At 38.0% G+C, this 22,532-nt stretch overlaps 2 long non-coding RNA genes across 2 annotated transcripts; both read left to right on the top strand.

Moving 5' to 3' along the window:
* The first annotated feature begins 3,660 nt into the window (after positions 1-3,660).
* On the top strand, positions 3,661-18,096 carry LOC105498402 (uncharacterized). The gene is made up of 3 exons (XR_011612645.1): positions 3,661-3,824; positions 13,944-14,164; positions 17,457-18,096. It is a non-coding gene; the product is annotated as an uncharacterized lncRNA (long non-coding RNA).
* LOC112429599 (uncharacterized) lies at positions 5,211-9,372 on the top strand. The gene is made up of 3 exons (XR_003021864.2): positions 5,211-6,581; positions 7,505-7,599; positions 9,146-9,372. It is a non-coding gene; the product is annotated as an uncharacterized lncRNA (long non-coding RNA).
* Positions 18,097-22,532: the final 4,436 nt, after the last annotated feature.

Genomic DNA, 22,532 nt, shown 5'->3' with positions numbered 1-22,532 from the left:
TGACCAGTGATGATGTGCTTGCTTCTCCTTTGCCTTCTGCCATGATTGTAAGTTTCCTAAGGCCTCCCCAGCCATGCCTCCTGTACAGCCTATGGAAATTGAGTCAATTAAACTTCTTTTCTTTATAAATGACCCAGTCTCAGGTAGTTCCTTACAGCAATGTGAGAATGGACTAATACGTATAGTCAAGTGATATTTTACAAAAAGGCCAATGCTATTCAATGGGAGAAAATAAATTCTTTTTGAGAAATGAAGCTGGAACCCTGGTATTCACAGTGAGAAAAACAAAACAAAACAAATCAAAACAACTCCGTCTATGTATTTATCACTCCTCATTTAAAAATCATTTCAAGATGGGTCATGAATCTGATACAAAAGCTAAAAGTGTTTAGTTTCTAGAATAATCTGGTAAGAGAATATCTTCATAATCCTGAGACTGGTAAAGGGTTCTTGGAGAACAATGACCTTAAAAGAAAAAACTCAATAATTTGTTATTCAAAATTAAAACCTTCAGCTCACTGAAAATGTCTGCTGAGAAAATGGATAGGCAAACATAAGAGAAAATATTCATAATACATACATATATAACAAAGGACTTGTATGCAAAGTATATAAGGAATACCTTTAATTCAATAATAAAACATCTCAATAATAAATAGGCAAATCAGACACTTCAAAAGGAAGATATAGAAATAACCAATAAGCACTTGAAATGTTGCACAATATTATTAGTCATTAGATAAATACAAATTAATATAAAAATAAGATATCCACTTCTAGAATGGCTTAAATTTATAAAGCCTAACAGCACTAAATGTTGGCCAGGATGTAAAGCAACTAGAATTTTTATATATAGCTGGTGGGAGTACAAAATGGTACAACCAATTTGAAAACTGCTAGTTTCTTATAAGTTACAGCATATGACTGCCTTAAAACCAAATAATTTCATTCTTACATAATTACCCAAGATAAAGGAAAACATATCCCCAAAAAGAGATTTTTATACAAATATTCATAGCAGCTCTATTAATAATAGCCCCAAATGGAAACAATCCAAATGACCATCATTAATAGAATGAATACATTGCATTTTTTTCTCTGGGCAGAGTTTCGGATATCTTCAAAGGGAGCTTTGTCATTGTGAGAGTGAGTACTGAGAATGGTCTTGAGAGGAGATTACTTATCATGTTTCAGTACTCCTTGCTCTTCTTTCTTATGAAGTATTTTTAGTTCAGGGATTTGTGGGTCACTGATGGGATGGGTGCCTGAACATTTATCCTTCTGTTTGGTTGTATTCCAGCTGGGGGAATTTGGACTGAGGTCTGCTATTTTGAGTGTTCAAGGATGATAATGAGAAAGGAGAAGAAAGCCATCACATAGTACCATATGTCAGGACCTTTAAGAAATTGTCATCACATTTATTTATTTTCTATAATATAGTTATTTAGAAAATTTTCTAGTTGGTGAATTATTTTAGGGTAGATTGTCTCACTCATCTTTTTGTCTTTTCTCCCTGAAGTTTATCATGAAATAAAGTTGGTGTTCAGTGAATAGATGCTGAAAAAAGTAAAATTTGCCTCTAGAGATGTCATCACTACTTCCTGTGAGATACAAAGTTTTGTTATTAAAGAGAACAATAACAAAAATAAACAACAGTAACAAAGTGGATTTTAAAAGAAACTTTCCTCTCAAGGAAAAAAAGGAAAAAAGACAGGCTTAGTATAAAAATGGAAAGACCCTTGACTAAAACTGACATTTAAAGACCAGATTGGAGGGATAAGAGAGCAAAAGAGGAAAATCAGATACTCAAGCTTTCTGAACTCAGAAAGGAAAAAAGCAGAGGAGACAGATCAAAGAATCAAAACTCCATTAAGGGGAACAAATGGAAAGTAAAGGGATGAGGGTGTCCCTGCAAGATACAGAAGCATTTTGATTTAGCTGTAGAAACAGAGGAAGGTCACACAAAAACAGAGGGGAGGCTACATGAAAACTACCCACTGTTACTCAGGAGAGAAGCTAGGATTGACATTCAGTTTTTTCTCATTCTCCACTCAGAGAACTGCTCTCTAGATTATTCATCTCTTGATATTTACCCATAAACTTGATAACCAGATTAGAAAAATGCCTGCTCATGAAGGATTCATGCTATGACAACTCAGCCACCTTGCGTTTTCTAGCTACTGTCATGTCCCTTTGTACTCCTTAAACCTGACCTTGAACAGAAGAAGTACTCTTCTGTTCTGTGTGTTTCATTCAAAAGACAGCATAAATTCTGGTATCCTCTACTTCTAACTAAAGGGATTAGTTGGAGCTGTGTTCTTTGAGTGTACAAGAATGAATATGGGTAAAGAAAGTAAAATAATTAATGATAAAGGAACAGAGGGTATGGTTATCTTCTTCAAATATTATTTGGCAGTAATATCAAAGTCCTCAAAGTCAATACTGTGGCCTGAGAAGCAGTTTTCTTATATTCCAGGGTTGCCTTCTACAAAATCAAAGTAGATTAGTATTTATTTTTAAATATAAGTATTAAAAAATAATATTTGAGAATGAAGGACAGTCCATTGACAGAAATGCTTTCAGTATGAAGTTGTCATGGGTTGTGTATGAAACATTCAAATACCTCAGCAAAAGCAAAAGTCAGCTGTCTCTGGAAAAGTCATTGAGAGTTTGTCTTCTTAGTAAATAAAATTTTGTGTAAAGGAGATATGGGAAAAAATAGAAGCAGTGGTTTTATGCTTTGGGAGTTTAGATGGTTATTCGTTACCTATCTGCTGCTGCAACAAATTACCATAAATATAATAGTTTAAGACACCACAAATTTATTCTCATACAGTTCTAAAGGTCAGAAGTCCAACATGGGTCTCACGGGGCTAAAGCTATGGTGTCGGCTGGGCTGTATTCCTTTCCAGAAGCATTAGGGGAGAACCCATTCTTTTGCCTTTTCTAGCACGTAGAGGCTGCCCACACTCTTTGGCTCATGGTATCCTTCCTCCATCTTCAAAGCTAGCAGTGGTTTATCTAGTCCTTCTTACATCTCATCCCTCTGACTTCCTCTCTGTCTCCTTCTTCTACTTTTGAGGACCCTTGTGATTATAATGGGGCTACCTAGATAATCTCCCTATTTTAAGACCAGCTGATTAGCAACCTTAATTCCATCTGAAACCTTAATTCTCCTTACCGTGTAACATAATGTACTCACAAATCAAGGGATTAGTTTGAGGACCTCTTTCAGGGACTGAAACCACAGCTGGCTTTTGGTTTCTGCCTCCAGTGCAGCATGATGAATTATATGATGGTAGTCCCTGCTAAACTTGGGCAGTCCCAGCTACATTTGCTTAAAAAATACAGGCACTCCAACCCATATGCACAATTGTTCCTGGCACATGATGGAAAACATTGGAGTCTAACAAAAATATAGAAAATGTTTGGGAGTTGCCTTTTAGTGTTTTACACATCAAAATTAAATTATGAAAACTTGATTATCCCAACAAAATACTTCTAATAAATTATTTTATAATTATCTGCATCATTAGTTCAAGTCAGGGCCGATGTTTTAGTTCATTTTGTGTTGCTGTAACAGAATACCTGAGGCTGGGTTATTTATAAAGAAATGAGGTTTATTTAGCTCTTGGTTCTATAGGCTAGGAAGTTCAAGAAGTGTGGTGCTGGTATCTGCTTAGTTTCCAGTGAGGGCCTCATGCTGTTTCCACTCATGGCTGAACACGGAAGGAAAGCAGGAATATGCAAAATGATCACATGGAAATGGAGGAAGCAAGAGAGAGAAACCCAGGAATTCAGACTCTTTTTAACAACCCACTCCGGTAAGAACTAATTTATTCACTCACAGGAGGGCATTAACCTATTCATGAGTGTTCCGCTCCCAGGGGACCCAAACACCCTGCTAGGTCCCACCTCCCAAAACCTCCACATAGGGGATCAAATTTCAGCATGCCTTTTTGGCAGGGATAAACCATATCCAAACCATAGCAGCCAGGTCAGCTTTTGTTAAATACTCCCTGTCACACTTCAATGACATTTTAGTTGTCACTGAATGTCACACACTCTGCTGCATTTTAACCGCATTCTTTATTTCTGTAGGTAGATGAATGGAACAGAGTTTTAAAAAACATGATGTCTCGGCTGGGTGCGGTGACTCACGCCTGTAATCCCAGCACTTTGGGAGGTCGAGGCGGGTGGATCACGAGGTCAGGAGATCGAGACCATCCTGGCTAACATGGTGAAACCCCGTCTCTACTAAAAATACAAAAAAATTAGCCAGGTGGGATGGCGGGCGCCTGTAGTCCCAGCTACTCGGGAGGCTGAGGCAGGAGAATGGCGTGAACCCGGGAGGCGGAGCTTGCAGTGAGCCAAGATGGCGCCACTGCACTCCAGCCTGTGCGACAGAGCGATACTCTGTCTCAGAAAAAGAAAAAAAATGCTGTCTTGATCCAGTTCTGAGGCCCTAGCTAGATGTGGATCAATTTCCCGTATTCAGTTGCTGATTAAGTCTACACTCCAATCACTTCTCTTATCAGGCTTTTTCACTCTGGGACCACTATTACCCAGGGGTAGACAACTAGCCCTCATGCCTTGGAGTCCACAGAATTATTCAAATTAGCTAATCTGCAGCGAGTCCAGGACACCTAGCTCGCCCAATCCCATTTGCCATAAACAGGCTGCTTCCTCCAGCTCCAGCTTGCTGCTATCCTCTTCCTGGATGCAACCCTCTGTGTGACCCTGGCTGGCAGCCCTTTTTCACTTGGAGCTGGAGTTCTGCCTTTTATCTGTCTGAGTATTTTATCTTTTCCACCACCAAAAGATCTTTATATCTGTTAAACAGTGAGTCCTTTCAAATATCCACCTATTCTTCCATGCCGCAAATATTTATTGTGTATTTTCTGTGCCAGGCCACAGAGATGATTATTGTGGTCCCTGTATCTGAAAGCTATTCAAGATGCAGATTTCTTTCCTACCTGGGCTCTAGCTGTTTCCTCTCTCACTCCAGTTTTGTATCATATGCTGCTGAAATGAATAGCTCTGCATTACTTTTGCACAAGCCAACCTATGTAGCTGGAAGTCTGTGAATATCGATCATAGGAAGGAGACATTCCATTTGAGTTTATATGGATTTAATATGCCACAATACTGATTGGATACATTGTACTTTTAAAAACAGTGTTGACCCTTAATGATACCAACTAGTTACCAACAGTTTTCTTGGAGATGGCTTTGATACGTAAGCTACTAAGGCAAAGAAAAAAACAACTAACCTATTGTAGTTAACATTGTGGACTAGCTGTGTAATAAAAAAAATTCAAGCCACTTTTTAACAAATGCTGCCATCTGTAAAAAGAATATTTTTCTATCAGAGGCAGCAGGTATAGCATTCGTTTGAATGACCAGGTTCTTCTCTTGCTTTTATAGGCAGCCACAACCCATCTTAGGATGGGGAGAGACACGTTGCAAGCTCATTTGAAACACATCTCTGGCAGACAGGGAACTGTATGATTTGCACTAGAAGTTCTCTGTTGTTAGAAGAGGATAAAACCGCTTTGACTTCAGGAGTACTGGAGGTGTTAGGAGCTGCCTGGCATTTTGACTGTGTTTTTGGAGACGAATATGTATGTGTGACTGCCTAGGGAAAAACCACACACAACAGAACCTGAAACGAATAACATTGCGCGATATATTGCCCCTTACCATCAGTCAGATCATATGCAATGTAAACAAAGTGAAGTAATTTGCTACTTTCCTGGGTTCCATTATGTATATGTGTTTATTTAATCAGAACTAAATGATATTACATGAAGTTCCCCTTGCCCTCCTGAGGAATCCAGATTCAACACTTTCAGCACTGTTCAGTGCTGGAGAGCGAAGAAAGTGTAACCATAGTGATGGAATGGAAATGATTTTCTTTGTTCAGAGGCTTCAATATCCAACAGACATTACAGTTTTCAAGGTCAAAAATATATTAGGATGAGATAAAAATTAAAGAAAAATGTGCTGGCTTAGCTACAAAAGCTAATTTAGTTTATGCATTATAAATTATGTTAAAATGACTAAAATGAGATTTCTCAGCAAGAACTAAATGTGTGGTTTCACAAAACTAATTTCCAAAGATGAACATGATTACAGAATTTAGCTTTAAAAGCCTTTCAGGCCATCAGAGAAAACAGCAAAGCTATCAATTATCAGACTTTAGTGGTGCCTCTGTCAGAAATATAATGGTATTTTTAGCATTCTGCTCAGCGTTTACTAAATTAAGAATGTCTACAAACAAATCAATTAATTGGGACATTATTTAATTAAGGAAAACATGTGATCTGCCAAAGAACCTTAAGCAGACGATTATAACAAACATCCCAGTAGCCTTCCTTTTCTATTGAGGGAAATAGCATACCATGCAATAAAACGAAGATGGAAGCTATGGAAAATGAAATGTTGATCAAACAAACACAACCTCATGCTTTTCTGATTCATGCTACATATTTATGTAATTTTAAAAAGTGCTTGTTTTGAAAATCTGTGATTTCCTGGAAGAAGGACAATGTTACCTGTCAATCATTTCATCCTGTTAGGTGGGTATGTGGCATTTGTTTTATTATAACAATGCATATATAAACATAAACAATCTGTATTCTCATGTGTGGTACATTTAAGCCTCTGGACAGTAGGAAGTTACTGGGTTCTTGATATATATATTTTTCATATTACTGGAAGGCTAAACAGTTCAGGTTTAGTGAAGATTTATTTTGGACCCATCATAAGCCAGGCACTTTCAAACAAACCATTTCATTCAACTTTTTTTTTTTTTTTCTTTTTTTTTTTTTTTTTTTGAGATGGAGTCTCACTCTGTCGCCCAGGCTGGAGTGCAGTGGCCAGATCTCAGCTCACTGCAAGCTCCGCCTCCCGGGTTTACGCCATTCTCCTGCCTCAGCCTCCCGAGTAGCTGGGATTACAGGCGCCCGCCAACTCACCCGGCTAGTTTTTTGTATTTTTTAGTAGAGACGGGGTTTCACCGGGTTAGCCAGGATGGTCTCGATCTCCCGACCTCGTGATCCGCCCGTCTCGGCCTCCCAAAGTGCTGGGATTACAGGCTTGAGCCACCACGCCCGGCCTCATTCAACTTTTAACAGTCCTGTGAGATAAGTATCATGGCCCCAGTTTTGTAAATAGGGGACTGAGATTCAAGGAAGCTTAGCACGCTCCCTGTATTCACATATCTGGTAAATTGCAGAGCTAGGATTTAAATGCACGACTATGACATATCCAGAACACTTTCCATTATTACATAAAAGCATCATTTTCTCCAGGAAAGCCACTATGGACTAGCCTGCATGTAAGTGGGGCTTCACAGATGAAACAGCTATCCTGTTGGCCAACAGAATTGTTGGAAATACATTGTCTCAAAAGAGGGTTAGCAATAATTTGGTTACAGGGGAGCAGAGACTCTAATCATACTTTGGACAAGTCAGTGTATCTAATTGCCTATTCTTTTTAGGCATCATGGGAAAGTGAAGATGGCCTTTGCACCTACAAACAACTCACAATAGAGTTCCAGCCTTATTTGAAATAATTGCAAGTAATGGATCAAGAGTAAGTTAAGTGAAATGTAATGGAGAGCAAGTACAGTGGTGCTGGAAGTCAGTATATTCAATAGCAATGTTGTGACCTGTTAGAAACTTTAAAATTTAATTTTTCCATTTTGTTAATGAAGATTATCTTTCCACATATATCAGAAGGGTGAACTTGTATACTGGGGAACAACTCATTAGCTATGTGAAACATCCTTAAAATCATTTTCAGAAATCATTTGATCTGAGCAATTATTATTGGTCCTACCCAGGTGACTCTCATCATTCAGGCCAAGTAAATCTTCTAGTCCTCTTTTTAATTTGTTTCCTTTTCTCCTCTCAGATGCAGGTGGCATCCCTGATACGAGTATGCATTTGGGCTTTCTTATCCCACTGGGCTTATTTTTCTGAAAATTTCTCAAATAAGACATGGTATAAGTCTGCAAGTCATTGACAGCTGATTATCTGAGAATGGTATAAACATCACAAAAACACAAAGTCCCTTCACAGTCTTGTCTCACTAAACATTAATTTTTTAAGTCAAAGTTTTGTTGCTTGTTATTCTCCACATTTTTATTACGAAGTGATAGGTTAAACTTTTAATGAATGCCATGTGGGAAAACTGTAATGTTTCTACTCAATTCTAAAAATAAAAGAACTTATACTCTGTTCGTCATCAAACTGGAGAGAAACGTCTTATTGCTCAACCCGTACCTGATGACTGATGTGTGATGCGGGATGTTCTGACTGGAACTATAGGGAAGGACACAGATGGACTCTACGTTTTGCCTGGGGTTGACAGCATGAGAGCAAAATGCTTTACTATAATTAGAGTAATTTTGTATGCAATGGGGAAAAACAATCCCTTAAATATCAGTGTGGAATTCAACAGCAAAATATGTCTAGACATGTGAAACCTTCCACACTGAAAGAAGTTATTGAAAAATGATTCATTTTTACATCCTCCACCTGCTGCCTGATTCTTTGTGATATTGATTTGTGAGAGAAAGGACTTTTTCCAAATGATAGTACTGAGATGTGTTGCTAATATGATATATAGTTTTTAACACTCAGCCTTTATTGAGCATCAACCGTGTGCTAGATGCTGTTTAGAAAAATTAGAGTAACTGTATTTATCTTAATAATTCAAATTTCATAAAGATTTTCTTTTGTCATTCATATTCATCAGTTTAGGATCAAGGAAATATGGGTGACATTTGATCTTTTTTTAGAGCAGGAAACTATGACTTTGGAAATATGCTTTTTAAAGTAAGGATATATATTATAATACAATTTAATTTTTAAAATCTCACTAATATGTGTACTTTAGAGATGGTGATTTAGACATTTTTCTGTATTAGTTGCTGTTTTACCTGTAATTATAACAGACTACCTTAAAATACCTTAGACAAATAGAAGTTTGTTTTTCTCATGCAGCAAGGAGTCTGGATATAGGTAGTTATTCAATGAGGTAAGAAGCAGCATCTCTGCAGTTTTTTTCTTTTTTTACCTTTTCCTGATGGTCACAAGATGATTGTTGCTGCTCTAAGCATCATTTTCATATTCAGGCAGGATGTAGAGGTGCAGGTGGAGTGTTACAGATGTATGTTTCTTCTATCAAAAAGCAGAGTTTTCCATATCCATCAACAAACTTCCACTTACAAATCATTGACCAGAAGTCAGACAGCTGGCCTTCCCTAGCTTCAAGAGAATCTGAAACAGTGAGTATTTAGGTGTTTGAAAATGAGTCTTAGGCTAGCTATTCAATGGTGCCTGACACTTCTTGCAACCAAATGTGTATTTTAATGACTAAGATTGATACTGTGACTGTGTGAAATCACCTATAGGTTGAAGCTTTGTTATAAAAGAAAAGGAAATGAAATTAAATTAAACTTATCTGTGTTTAAATCTCATCTCTTAGTTTCTGTGTTGTAATCCTAAGCAGGTCACTTGCATAAGCTTCAGTTTTCTAATTTCTAAATGAGTATAACAGTTCCTTTTTACATTGTTGCAATAAGGATTAAAGAATATCAGGAGGTATCTTGCACTATTAAGTATAGATCTGAATACTAAATAGAATTTCACTAAATTGTTCAGTTATTCACTCCTTCATTCACACATTTAGTTGATCAATATAAACTTTACTTGGGAGAAGAATTAAAAAGTGGTCACCACTGGGAAGGTTTGCATCCGTGACGTCAAATGTGCAATACTTGTTCATGTGAGGATGAATGTGTGTGTGTGTATGTGTGTGTGTGTGTGTATGTGTGTGTGTGTGTGTGTGTTGACTCTAGCCTCCAGATGGCAATGTGGAAGGGAACAGGGGGAGGAAATCAATGTTTGTTGACCACCTCCTGAATGCTTCTCTTAATCTTGCATCCTTTTTACCTGATGAAGCAGTCATACCTTTCTTCTATGTTAAGCCAGGCTATTAAGCTAAAACCAGAATGGCTTTGACCCCTCATATTTCTAAACTTCATTTATGTACAATTTTTCCATCTCATTCCCTTTTTTTATTTCCTTGAGAACCCATCGTATGTCCCTGGGAGCTGGGCAGAAAGATCATTAAATACTGTTCAGGGTCGCACACAAAATCTCTTCTTCCTTTCAGCCTTCAACTAATATTCCACAAATGGGTGCAACCTGTCTTTCCCCTGAGACTGTGTTTCTTTCCCTATCTAGAACTCCTCCATCCACTTCCACCCTGAGACAAAGGATAGCTATTACTCATTACTCCTTTGGAGTCTGAACGTCAGGGATAGTTGTCCACCTCTTCAAATATTGCGTCTTCTCTGAAGTTCATTATGTCATCTTTGCTGCCCTTCTGGTGTGTCCAGGTGTGGCCAATATGACATACTGAAATTTTCTGTAGATATGTTCTTCAGGCCCTTGATCTGGGAATTTTGCCTCATACAGATTATATAATACTGAGTCATATACGTTGTTTTCCAAATAAGAACATAAATATGTCTTCTGATCAAGGAAACTTGAAAAAAATTTTTCCGTTGTTCTTCCCTCTATCCATCCAATCCTCATGCTTTTCCTCCATCCTTGTCTGTCTCTGCTTCTCACTCTGTTTCTCTTTCTCATATCTGGGTGCTCTGCAGCCTTTACATGATAACTGCATCATTTAGAAGGAGGACACTCTGAGAGATGGGATAGTAATACGTGTGTAACATACTTACGTGTCAGACATTGAGAATTCGGCACTCCTGAAAGATTGTACATGGAATCAAATCAGTCATTAAGTGGTTGCCACAGTTGGCTGGGATCAGGCTCCGTAAATAGATGGAAATAGGCTAAAGGAAGATGATTGAGGATAAGTACTAATTCCAGGCTTTCCTCTAGAGGGAGCTGATGATCAGGCTAGAGGAAACCAACATTGAGACTGGTCAGACTAGTGAGGAAGCTTTAAATGTAGGCAGTATCACAAGACTGGGTGGGGGTGAGCTACTAATCCTGAGCCTGTGAATTAAAAGCCATCAGAAACTCTTAGTATAGTATCAGACAAACTCTACTAATCCTGAGCCTATGAATTAAAAGCCATCAGAAACTCTTAGTATAGTATCAGACAAACAACTACTACCTACCTCATCTTAATAGTATATACTCCACGGTATAGAAAATGCTCTAGCGCTAACATTCTGATTTCAGTCCTGGAGACTAATTCAAATATTTTCTGAAATTTCAACCATCTATTTCTCTATCTGCTTCCTATCAAAATTTAATATTTGCTGAGTTCATATTATGTGTCTAATGTTGTGTCAGATATTAGGGATGCAGAATTTAAATGTCATTGTTTCTAACTTCAAGGAACTTGCATTCTAATGGTGGAAATAAATACAGAAGCAGCTAGTTCCAATCTGGTGCAAAAGTGGTACTAATCTGAAGATTTATATAACACATAATAACACGGAAGAAAGTATATAGGGGATCAGCATGAGGTATTGACATACATCTATTTTCAAACTACCTATAGCTATCTCAGGAAATTAGGGGACGGGCTGACAAGGCAAGAAAGAGGGGCATCATGAAAACCCTGTAGTCAGGGGTTCCTCCATCACCTGCAATCTAAACTCTATGCCTGACATGCAAGCCTCATCAAGCCATCGTTGATTCTCAACTCTGACTGTTGGTTCCCAGAACATGCCATGTTATTTTACACATTCATTCCACTGTGTATGCTGTTTTCCCCCACTTGACATGCTCTCTTCTTTCATTCTGCCCTCTTGTGTCCACCCGGGAAGGTTTAACTTCTTCAAGTATGAGTTTGAGTAATTCCTTTGTGAAAATGTTCCTTTTTCTCTCTCTCATCCTTCCTTTATTCTTTATCACTATCCTTCATCCCATAATTTGTCCACCTCAATAATAAATAGCACCTGCACACTATTCAGTAGTTTTCTTCAAAAGGTATGACCCTTCACCGGCACTCTAGTTCCAGCCCTCCAGTGGCTTACTCTTTGGGTATAATCTGAGCACTTTGCCTTGACCCATAAGAAACACACTGCATGGCCTCTGACCGGTTTCTGTGATTACCTCTTTATACTTTCTTGGTCACTCCTTTGGTCTCACAACACTCTCCTTTCTGTTTCCTCAAACACATCCAAACTTCTTTGCTCTTTAGAATGTGTTCCCCTAGGATTTTAGATTGCTTGTCTCCTCCTTTATCTGTCATTGAGTGTCAGCTCAATGATCACCTATTTAGAGATGTCTTCTCATCCTGTCTAAAGTGGTAACTCCATCCACATTTGCCAATACATCACACTTTCTTATACTCCTCATGATACTTGTATATATCCAAAATGATCTTGTTCATTTATTTGTTTACTACCTGTGTCTAACTCTTGATTAACAAGTAAACTCCATCATATAGGGACTTTGACAGTCTTATTCACTGCTATATTTTCAGCGTCTATAATCATGCCTAGTAAATAACAGGTGTTTAATAAATATTTCTTGAATTAATAAAACAAATTAATAGGACTTTTGTGGTTGGTTGGTGGTTTTTTTTTTGTTGTTGTTGTTTGTTTTGTTTTTTGGGACAGAGAGGTCTCACTCTGTCACCCAGGATGGAGTGCAATGGTGTGATCTCGGTTCACTGCAACTTCCGCCTCCTGGCTTCAAGCCATTCTTCTGCGTCAGCCTCCTGAGTAGCTGGGATTTCAGGCCCCCACCACTACACCTGGCTAATTTTTGTATTTTTGGTAGAGATGGGGTTTCACCATGTTGGCCAGGCTGGCCTCTAACTCCTGACGTCATGATCCGCCCACCTTGGCCTCCCAAAGTGCTGGGATTTCAGGCTTGAGCCACTACGTCTGGCCAATAGATCTGGTTCCCCCGCCACACCCCCCATCCCCTGCACCACAGTGGAGTGCATGCTTCTTAAGATAAGGGATCATCAGTTTTAATCTATGTATTCTACCATACTTAGTACAGTCCCTGATGACACATAGTAGATGCCCAATGAATATTTATTGAATGAATGACTGGGGATCAACAGCGTTTTTGCTGATAACTCCTGGGCTGGAGCTCAGGTGCTAATACTGCAGTTCTTTTTGGAATGTGAGCTAGTTGCTGAGCTAGGATAGTTTCAGAGTGATTGCTGCTCCAATTGGAGCATGATCACTGACCTGAGACTGAAACCACGTTGCCTCAGTTGACAAATTAGGCTTGCTAGCCCCAAGCACAAGAACAGGCTTTGGAAACTCAAAGGACAGCCACCACACAGCCCTTTTATTTCCCACACTCATAGTTTCTACGGTGATTATGGTATTGACAGAAAACTGTAGAAGTCTCTAAAAGCCAAGCTTTAAATATTTTATATACATTATCTTGAGATAATGTACTTGGAATTTTGAAGTGTATGACCTAAATCCATCATGGCAAAATTTAAATGGGTAGTGGCAAAATGCGTAAATATCTGCCTAAGGTTGTTCACTTATTCCAGTGTTGTATAAAAGCAATTAGTTAATATTAGCATTACCAGTTTGTAGGTGCAGTTCTTCCTTTTAAAAAGTAAATTGATTCTACTGTGTAATACATTTTAACCTTCTAACGAGTTTGACTGTGACTATATGGAAATTTTAAAATGCAATTGTGTGAGCAAAAAGTTATAATATTTGGCACAAATAGAAGTTTGAAAAAGGAAATATATTATTTACATGTTAAGTCCAGTCAACGTCCAAACCGAGTGTTCATGCCTCTTAGTAATATTAGGAAAAATTCCTGCTTTCATGTATGTATAATTTACTCTGGCCAAAGTTCAGAGGAAAACAAAAATTATCCTGGGGCCCCTTAAAAAACTTCAGCTAAAAAGGTAAACTTTTTGATAAAATTATTAACAGTGAAAATATCTTCTCAAAATAGGTTTTCTCCAAAAGATTCTCTAGATTTGGATTTGTTTTTTAACGGGAATCATACAATCTATGTGCCAAGTAGTGCTGAAGAGCCCTAATTTAATTGTATTGGCATGAAATGATTGAATTCATTGGTGATGGAAGAAAGAGTGATTTAGCATCAGATTTCCTGATAGAAGAAGCTTCACCGTTTGGTTTTCATTTCTTCAAAGAACGAGAGGGAAGTGGCTGGTAAGGAGATCACATTTTTCTGAAACACAGCCAGGATCCAAAACCCTCACTTGAAAAGAAAGTAGTGAAAATTATTTCAAGTTAATCACACATTGGGATATATAAAGACCCTGGAGATATTTTGAAATACTTTATGAGTCAGAATGAACCAATCTATGTGGATTCTAATTTATCCAAAATATTGTTTTGAGTCATTTGAAGGTAAGAATACCAAATCCTTGCCCTCAAAAAGTTTATAATCTGTTGATGAAGACAGGATATTTCCACATAAAGTATGGTAACCTGTTCAATGAATGGGTTAGTCCTGAACAGAGAAATTCAGAAAGAATGACTGACATTTCTAGGTCTCATGCTGAGCAAAAATTCAAGAATCAGTCAATACAACTTGCCTTTTCTTGAACTTTCCATACATATTGCCAGTTGGAATAGAAATATTGGAAGTAAGGAACATGTATTTTAACTTTTTGAATAATTTGAAATATCTAATATTTCAATGTAAATATTTTTTAAGTTAATGTAACTGATTTTTTTTCCTATAAGAAAATGGAATACTATGCAGCCACACAAAAAAATGAGAGATTATGTCCTTTGCAGGAACGTGGATGGAGCTGGAGGCCACTATCCTTAGCAGGAACAGAAAACCAAATACCTCATGTTCTCACTTGTAAGTGAGAGCTAAAAGATGAGAACACATGGATACACAAAGAAAAACAACAGACACTGGGGCCTATTGGAGGGTGGCAGGTGAGAGGATGGAGAGGATCAGGAAAAAATAACTAAGGGGTACTAGGCTTAATACCTGGGTGATAAAATAATCTGTACAACAAACCCTCATGACACGAGTATACCTATATAAGAAACCTGCACATATTTCTTAAAATAAAAGTTAAAACTGAACTTAAAATAAAAGTTGAAAAAAGAAAATTTTATATTATGAAAATAATGATGTTAAAAAAATATTCTAAAAAGCCCCCCCGCCTCCAACTACCTATGTGTTCCAATGGCTTCCAGTACTTCTATGATAACACATCAGGAGAGTGTATCTCCCTCATTCGAACATAAGCTTCACGGGGAGTTGTCTTGTTCGAATGGAGTATTTGATGTATAGGTGATACATTAGTGTTTATTGAATTGAGAAAAAAACCGTTTTATCCTCAACTGAGAAGAGCTTGGCTTATACTTTCTGATAGCTCTGAACAGGTTGGCTTCTGGCTGATTTTTTGAGCATGCCAATTTCTTTCCTGCCTCAGGCTTTTACAAACACCTTCTCTTTTCTAGAAAAACTCTCCCTGTTCTCCTTCACTAGCCATGTCTTCCAGCACCACTGTAACCTCAGAGTGGACTTCTCTATCACCCTGTCTGAAGTAGGTCCCCTCTGATGCTAGCTTAGCTTCTTGTTTTTTTCCCATCACAGCATCAAATGTTTTACTATTATTTATATCCCCTGCCCCACTGTATTGTAATCCTCATAATGACAGGTGTATTTCTTATTGTCCGTGCTTGCAACTCTAGTGCCTAGCACAGTGTAAAGTAGAGAGAAGTCAATAACAAACAAAATAAATAATGCTCATGTGTAGGACAGACTTATTAGTAACATTTACTCTCATGCTGGAGTATCTATATAAATATGGTAGTTGGAAATTTGTACATAATATTCTGTGCACAGACTATAACTCTACATCCTATATTTTATACTGATTTAGCAACATGAGACACCCTGGTAGAAAACCACTTGAATGTAGAGTACGGTTTATGAGGGAACAGAGAAGACAGCATGGTTCTTTAGGACAGCAGATCCCATTTGGGAAGGTGAAGTACCTGGGAAGCTCTGGAAAACACAAATGCTGATGACTTCTCACAGCTTAATGTTTTAGTGTTTTTATGGTCATTTGAATTCTTTGCAAATTACCTTTCACTCAACTATTTATTGATATGAGAATGTTAATATCTCTTATATTAGACTAATTCCTCTGAAAATTCTACTTGCCAGATATTATTTTTTCTATATATGCAAGACTGTTGTGTAGTAAAAATTGTGTTCCATTAGACTCTGCAGGTTTATCTATATGAAGGAAACACCAAGGGAGCATCAATACCCAAGAGAATTGGGTGGCTTTATTTCCAATGATCATTTCAGGGATATCATCTTGTTCCACTGGGGACGCTGATACTAATGATGATTGTATAATAAAATGTAGACAATGACATAACCCACATTTCTCAAAATGGCACCAGCTTGGGTCCACCAGGCTTATGATAACAACAACAAACCTTCTGACTCAATGCTCTTTTGCAGTATCTCTGGAACCTCAGCCTAAGCCTCTTTGTGGTGGTCCTCAGGGTATCACTGGGAATTCTCATTTGCTCTTGATTGGCCATGACAACCCCCTGCTTCTACCTCAGAGTGGAAGCCATACTTTCCCCTGCCAACCCAAGCAGCGGCTACTTGTGGTCATTTGTCTTCACATGACCCACCTCAGAGTTTGCAATGTGAGCCCTTTCTTCTCCAGAATCCTGTGTGCCTGTGTGCCATCATGGGAACTGCCCCACCAACTCTGACATGTTAGAGAAATGCAGCCCTGAATTGTGCTCCCAGGTTCTTAAGATGAATCCAGTCATTTTAGCCTTCCAATTTCATCCTTAGAGTCCTGGCACAGATTTCCTTCGAAGCTGCTCTAAAATAGATCTTTGCTATTTGAAATATACTTCATGAACCATTAGTATACATATTGTCTGATTATTAGATACTATACTATTTCTATGCTGCTTATTAGAATTGCAAACTCTCAGGATCTGCCCCAGCCCTACTGAATCAGAATCTGTATTTTCATGAGCTTCTCAGGTGATGTGTGGCACACTGAAATCTGAGGAGCACCGAGAAAGGATTAGATCGACTTTCCCTAATTTATCTCTAATGATTGCCACCTAATTGCTTGCTCATCACCACTATCTCTTGCCTCAATGGTTATGGGGTAATTGAGTTTCTTAGTGCCTTATAGGTCTATTTCTGTGGACTGCTGTAAGGCCTCCTGTGGTGTCTGCTTCATAGGCTTTCCACATACACAAAAACCTGCTTGAATGTGCAGTAGATCTTTCACAAACCCTTGCATTGGAGCCCTGTTGACATAAACTATATTAGTAAAGAGAAATAATAGTAACACCACTACTAATACATGCCTTAAATTTCCATTATGCTTTTTTCTGTTCCAATGACTTTAGTTTGCTATGGTCATTTTTCCCTAAACAACCCAGTGAAGGGGGTGTAATTAGCATTGTTGTACCTATTTTGCAGACGAAGGAATGAGACTTATGGAGAAGAATCTAGTTCCCAGACAACATCATTGGCACACCTTTGAATCCAGTTCTCATTTCACTCTACAAACCAAAGGAAGTAAAAATGAACATAGACAAGTGAGAATGCAATTATGACAAAACATGGCCACTGTTTTGAAGGTATTTTAAGTCATTGAGAGAGGTTTAATACATTCTTTATAGCCCCAAGAACATGTCTTCATGTTTAGTCTTTTATTAAACAGAAAACATTAACTGAGGAAAATATTTCAAATGAGATATGCTTCCAGAAAACAGCTGAAAGCAATATTGCCAACATTTTGACAGGCTTACTTGGGTTAAAGCAGTCACTATGTACTTCTATTATCTTTGAAAATGTTAAAGGAATGCCAACTTTGTGTTTGCATCTCTTCAATTTATAAACCCAAATGAATTTTAGTTCAAATGATACTGGTTTGGAATGAAATGTTTTATACCAGTTTTGGAATAAATCCTCAGGTACATTTCTAAGATTGCTGTACTCTTTAGTGATGAGGCAAACTGTTGATCAGAAAGCAAGGCATCATTTTAAATTTTTACCTGGAATAAAACACAAGATAAATTGTTTTTATTTTAAAAATTTTACCCTGTTTTGTACTTTCTCAAGGAGAAATTGATTTGGCACCTTTAGAAATGATTAAGCATTTTCTTTTTTCATTTTCTGCAGAACACTTTGGTTGCTTTTGGTATGAAATGTAATAAACCTTTTTCCATCTGTGGGAAGGGGTGCCTGACTGCCCAGGGGCACCCAGAGATTCTCTCAGATATGGAAAAATAGGAGCCAAAAGTAAAGCTGAGCACTGGCACAGCCAGCAGGTGTTTCTCGCTGAGCTGTCTCTCTGCTCCGGATACTCCAATGTAACTGTCTACAGTGGTTTTTTGCTCAGGCCAGGTCTAACTGCCTGCATCACCAATAAATCTGCATTCTCTTTTACATTTCCAGTTGCTTCAGCTTTTATTTGGGTCCTTTCCTCTGGCTCCCTCAGTAGCATTCCTATTTTGGTCCTCAGACTTTCCAAAGTCAGCGAAACTTACTTTTTATTTATTTATTTTGTTAATCACTCACTTACTTCCCCATCTCTCCTTACGTCTCCCTTTTCTGCTCCTCTTTCTCCTCTGCCTCCTCCTCCTATTTTCTTCTTTATAATAATCCTTTAACTCTCCTTTCAGTTTTTTCTGTGATCAACTTTTCTATTTAAATGAAAACCAGTATTTTCTTGTGAAGTCATAGAGGCTGTCATAATATTAAGAATCTGAGACAATTGGGCATGGTGGCTCATGCCTAAAATTCCACAACTTTGGGAGACCTGGGTAGGAGAATCACTTGAATCCAGGAGTTCCAGACTAGCTTGGGCAAGATATAAATCCTTGACTGATGGATGCAATGAAAGGTAGAGTGAGACCTTGTCTCTACAGAAAAAAAAAAAAAAAAAATGCCAGGTGTGGTGGTGCACTTATGGTCCCAGTTACTTGGGAGACTGAGTTAGGAGGATCACTTAAGCTCGAGAGGTTGAAGCTGCAGTGAGCACTGTGATCACACCACTGCACTCCAGCCTAGGTGGCAGAGTGAGACCCTGTCTCACAAAAAAAAAAAAAAAAAAACCCTAAGACAATCACTGTAGAAATTTATCAGTTATATCAGAGACACAGCCTAGTTATTTCTATGACATCCCAAGCCTGAATACTATCTGTCTGAAACCTGTGTATTTAACCTGTACCAACTTGTGCATTTAACTTCTGGATCAGCATAGCATCCAATGATAGAGCGGTACAGTGGTCTCAGGTCTGTTTATAGTAAAAATTCTGTACCTTTTGATCTTGTTGCTACACTTGCTTGACTTTTTTTTTTTAGCTGAAGTTGTTCATTTACCTAAATATTATAAGATTTTTATTTTTTGACTTTGTTCTTATCATGTTGGCTTGGTTAATAAATATTGTTTCTGTGACTTTTGGTAATTTGACATTTACCCTTTGGTTCTCTATGTACATAACACAAATAAGTTTGCCCCTGGTGACCCAACCCTAGGGTTGCTTGATGGGGTGGGTTTCCAAGTGTCCTTTCAGTCCCAGCCTTCAACTGCTTAGTTGACAGATCCAAGGCTTCAACTTCTGTTTAACAATTAAATAGAACCAATAATCCATGTTATAAATCCTTGACTAATGGATGCAATTAAAGGTGGAGTTGCCCCAGATATAATAAATCTGACTTTCTTACAAATGTACCTCTTTCTCATCTTTAAATATTTATTGAAATTTTGAAATTTATATACACGAAGAAGGTAACAAGCAGATACAGCTTACTTCCTGCATTAAGTGTATTCCTGAAAGTGTGTTGTATAATTAGAAGGCATGTACATGAATTCCTATTAAAACCTCTTACAGGATCTTACACTTAAACCTCAGAATAAAAATTTTACAAAGCAATAAAAGAAAAGTCATCATGTTCTGTATCAGTTAGGGCAAGCTGATTTATGCTACAGTAACGAATAAGTCCCTAGTCACAACAAAAGTATACTTATACCTCATACTATATGTCCAGAGTGGGTTGGTAGGGAAGCTCCAGAAAGTTGATGGAAGCTCCATCTTTACACTTGTTTCTAGGATCACCTCAACAGGGAGAAGGGAGAACTCAGGAATATCCTGCACCATTAAGAATTAGAATTAAGTGTTAATTAGAAATTAAGTACTTAATTAAGAATTAGAATTAAGTAATTAAGGAGCATCTTACACCATTAAGAATTAAGTGTTCTGGAAATGATGCTCCAATGGTCAGAACTACTATTCCCCCACACAACCAATAAAGGGCTAAGAAGTTCAGTTTTTTATATGGGTAGAAGGAAAAAAGAATAGATATTAGTGAGTAGCACCAATGCTTATTACAACGTGCCCTTCTGGCTACCAACTATTTGTTCCTCTCTGCTTTCTCCCGGTAAGATACACTCCCTCTCCTGTTTACTTGAAGGAGACAATCTCAAACACCCTCCAATCATAGCATCAAGCACACAGTCCAGGATCCCTGGTAAGCTAATATCTAAGGGTGATGTGAAATATTTGCATCAGATCCAGATACGGCCCCTGATGACCCAGAGACCTGTAACTAAAAAGGCAAGTTACCAACCTCCCTACTCACCCATCTACCTAGCCAGTATACAATGACAAAATCAGGCCAAGATAATCCCAGTAAATACTCTTGTTTAGAAAGTGTACAAATTGAAGGTGTACTACAATCACTGCTATGGGTCGTTGCAACTCTCATGTCTTACTGGGCAAATGCTTCAAGGACTCCTCTCCTGAGATGGCCCTGGAGTAGAAGGGTCTCCTTAACTCCTAAAATCTATGGTCCTTGGCTCTGTCCTCTGGGACAGTCTTCCTTTCCATGATCGTCTTTGACCACATTTGAAGTGGGTGTCAGGGAATATACCTCTCTTAGGGAATAGGCAGCCTCCTTAGCCTACATCCTATCCAATGATGGTTGAAGCCTCAGTGTTATTTTAAGTCCTGAACTGTCACATTCTCTTTTAGTTCAAGCTGATTCTTTTGGCAATATAATTCTCTCAAAAACTTCACTGAATTTTTCTCTTTGATTTCAGTCAGCTTCATGTACCAAAACTCGTGACAGTTTCTTTTTAGATATAACACTCATATTTGCTAAGCATCTTTTCTTCCTCACTCCCATGCTTCTGTCCCTTTCCCTTACTCTCTTGATTTCATTGTGGGTATCTTGTGCCTATCAGGTATCCAGAACCACACTTTTAATATCTTTTCCCAAAACAATTTTGCCCAGTTTAAAAGATATTCTAGGTATCACTCTGTCGCAGGCAGAATAACAGTCCCTCCAAAATGTCTACTGTCTAATCCCCAGACCTGCAAATATGTTATATTACGTGGTCAAGAAGAATTAAGGTTGCAGATGGAATTGCTAGTCAGCTGATCTCAAAATAGGGAGAGTATCCTGAATTATCCAGGTGGGCTCAATGTAATCACAAGGGTTCTTAAAAGTAGAAGCAGGAGACAGAAGGAGAATCAGTGTCAGGGGGACACAATAGGAGAATGATTCAACCACTTATGTCTGGCTTTGAAGGTGGAAAGGGGCCACTAGCCAATGAATATTGGAAAAGGCAAGAAAATGGATTCTCCCTTAGAGCCTCCAGAAAAGAACACATTTCTGTCAACATCTTGATTTTAGCCCAGAGAGGCCCATTTAAGATTTATGCCCATCAGAACAATGAGTAAATTTGCATTGTCTTACGCCAAGAGATTTTTAGTAATTTGTTACAATAGCAATAAGAAACTGGTAATCCTTAATTTAATATTAGCTGCAAGGCTGAATTTTAATCAGACTTTATTACTCAAAAATATTTCTCTGTATTTTACTGTTTAAGTATAAGAAGTAGTCATTTCTTCTAAAAACTTACCAGTCCCTGAATTTGTGAACTTTCTATTTTCTTTTTAATCTAGTTTGCAAGCCAGCTAGTTCTTTCTTCATCATATCTCTACCATAGTACCTTGTCAGATAAAGCCAGTAGCCAATACATGTTAGTAACATTTTTTTCCAACTTACTCCACCAGTTCTCCAAATTTATTGGGTATCTGATATTCACTCTGTTATTGCACATGACAACCTTTCCAAATAGTCTGCCATTGCACAACATGCATCAGCATTCTTCCAGGTCCATGGACAATTTTCTCACCATGGCTTTTAATGAATGCCACATTTTTGTTATGGTAGGAGCCCACTTCTGTATACTAATTTCTGTTAGTGTGGAGCCCTATTCAGTCTACTCAAGATGGAAGAGATTGTGCTGTATAACAAACAATCTTAAAATCTTCGTGGCTTAGAGAAGAAAGCTTTGTTCCTTACTCACATTGTGTCTATCATGGGGAGGCTTCTCTGCCTTGTCCTAACTGCAGAACCTAAGCTAGCAGAGTAGCTGCAATCTGGAACACTGTCAGTCTTTATGGCTGAGAGAAAGAGATATATGGCTAGTCACATACTGCTCTTAATCCTCACTCATAAGTTACACACATATGACCACTT

The sequence above is a fragment of the Macaca nemestrina genome, chromosome 14 (assembly GCF_043159975.1).
Source record: "Macaca nemestrina isolate mMacNem1 chromosome 14, mMacNem.hap1, whole genome shotgun sequence".
Classification (NCBI taxonomy): domain Eukaryota; kingdom Metazoa; phylum Chordata; class Mammalia; order Primates; family Cercopithecidae; genus Macaca; species Macaca nemestrina.
This window is presented reverse-complemented; position numbering and strand designations above follow the sequence as displayed.